The following is a 2,386-nucleotide window of genomic DNA, read 5'->3' on the forward strand; positions in this document are numbered from 1 at the left end:
TGAGGATCTTACTTTATCCTTTGCGTATGTTGAGGACTACCGAATCAGAGGCTACTGCTACACTAGTTGTTTTCATCTTTATTTGTTTGTGTGTATGGGATATATATATATATATATATATATATATATATAACAACAAAAAAGAATTTTGATAATGTAATAAGAAGACGAAGATTATCAGGACTATGTAATGAGATATTAGCGCAATACATTTCGAACAATCTGATCACACATATACTTGTTAAAAACATTTATATATAAAAATAAAAGGTCAACTAGACTGGAAATAGGGGTAAGAATAGACAAGGATAATAATGATAAAAATAATGTGAAAACAATTTGACACCTAATCACTCTGGATGTATTACCAGGGTAGGTTTAAGGAGAGAACAAACTGTTTTTGAATACACAAAGGGGGTTTGAATTTTCGTATGGCTAAAGATTCAATAAACCTTAGTATACGCAAGTGGCTATCAGGACTCAGTGGCCGAGTGGATAACGCGATGGCGTTTGAATCGAGGGTACTGGGTTCGAATCCCAGAGTGAACATCGACTCAGATGCAAGTACATCCAGCTGACGAGTCCCAATTAGGACGAAACGCGCATCCTGGATTCCACTGCTAGCCACTATCCATCTTTGCTTATCATGCTTGTGAATCAAGGCTATATCGAGGCAATACGCACAGTATGCACATATGCCAATTAGAGACTGACCAGTTGCAGTCCTAACATATCGATGGGAAGATTCAAACAAACAATACTAAGTGAACTTAGTATACGCCCTTTTACACCTTTAAACAACACAACGGAAGCCGAGTTAAGATCAATCTTATGACCTGTTTCGATTATATGTTTGGCAATAGAGGATGATGGATGTTTATCCTCTAATCTTATTTGGGTCACTCGACTCTATTTGTGTTTGCAACCATTTCAGTACATGTTCACCCACCCTAATTTTCAGATCACGATTGCTCCTCCCTATTTATATGTGACCACACACATTTAAATTGGTAAACACAATCGTTTTCATGTCTTCTAGGTTTTGAATGAAGCATGGACCTCGTTCTATCTTCGCTGCAACAATACGTTTTGTTGATGACTAATTTAATCCTTTGTTTCAATAAAAGGCTATTTGCATCACCTCTAAATGGTAAGGTGATGTAGACAGTCTTTCTCTCCACCAAGGCTACAGTAGGTCTCACTGTACCATGAACTTTCCCCATTTCTAATCTAGTTGACCTTTTATTTTTTTATATATATAAATGTTCTTAACAAGTATATTATATGTATGATCAGATTGTTCGAAATATATTGCGCTAATATCTTATCACATAGTTCTGATAATCTTCATCTTCTTATTATTATAGAAGGGGTTTTGTGGAGATTTAGTATTTATCATAGTTGAAAGCGTGAGTCAATTAAAGCTAGACCAACATGGAAAACCTGGAAACACTGGACGGCCGTTTCGTCCTATTATGGGACTCCTCAGCAGTGCGCATCCACGAACCCGCTCTCGCGAGATTCGAACCCAGGACCTACCAGTCTCGAGCCGAAGCCCTTAACCGATAGACCACTGAGCTGGCATCCAACGGTGTTAATGTTTAACTTCAACTGATCCACGAAGTTGAGCAACCATTCACCAATTTTCTCCAGTGAGTTCCTATCTCACAACAGACGTGGTTTTGAACTCCACTATCGAAAGTTATCAAAGGGACTAATTGCTTTAAACAAAACAAAACAAAAGGAAGTTAACCAATGAAAACTTACTTTATTAGCTTGATGATTTAAATGATCTAACCGATTAGTATATTGTCTAGCAATTAGAATTGTTATTAAAACAATTAAATAATGTCCAATTAATATAATGAATATAAATAAATAAAATCTTCCAGTAAATAATGCAATTGATATACAACGTAATGTTATATGTATTAAATGTATTATAAATAATAATAATAATCCACCAATATGTACTTGTCCAATACCACGTTCATATTCTAATTCATTTTGTTTATATTGTACGGGATAGAAATGGGTAAAACTTGTACTTATCCATAACATACAAAATATTGTACATATTAAGAGGATAATTTCTATATAACAACAAAAAAAACAACAAAGAAGACATTATCCCAAGGGAGTTTTGCGGAGATTTTAGTAATTTTATATAGTTAATATCATGAGTCAATTGAAGTTAAACCACTGTGGAAAACCTGGAAGCACTGGACGGCCGTTTCATCCTATTATGGGACTCCTCAGTGGCAGTACGCATCGACGACCCCGCCTCGCGGGGTTGGTCGCGCAATTTCGTGGATTGGTTGAGGTTAGACATTAACACCGTTGGATGCCGGCTCAGTGGTCTATCGGTTAATTGCTCTGGTGCGAG

General features: G+C 36.3%; 1 non-coding gene across 1 annotated transcript; it reads right to left on the reverse strand.

Moving 5' to 3' along the window:
• Nucleotides 1-1,509: 1,509 nt before the first annotated feature.
• On the reverse strand, nucleotides 1,510-1,579 carry Smp_tRNA_01680_Pseudo_CGA.1.1. Its single transcript has one exon. It is a non-coding gene (tRNA).
• Nucleotides 1,580-2,386: the final 807 nt, after the last annotated feature.

Source organism: Schistosoma mansoni, chromosome 5 (genome assembly GCF_000237925.1).
Source record: "Schistosoma mansoni strain Puerto Rico chromosome 5, complete genome".
Lineage (NCBI taxonomy): Eukaryota > Metazoa > Platyhelminthes > Trematoda > Strigeidida > Schistosomatidae > Schistosoma > Schistosoma mansoni.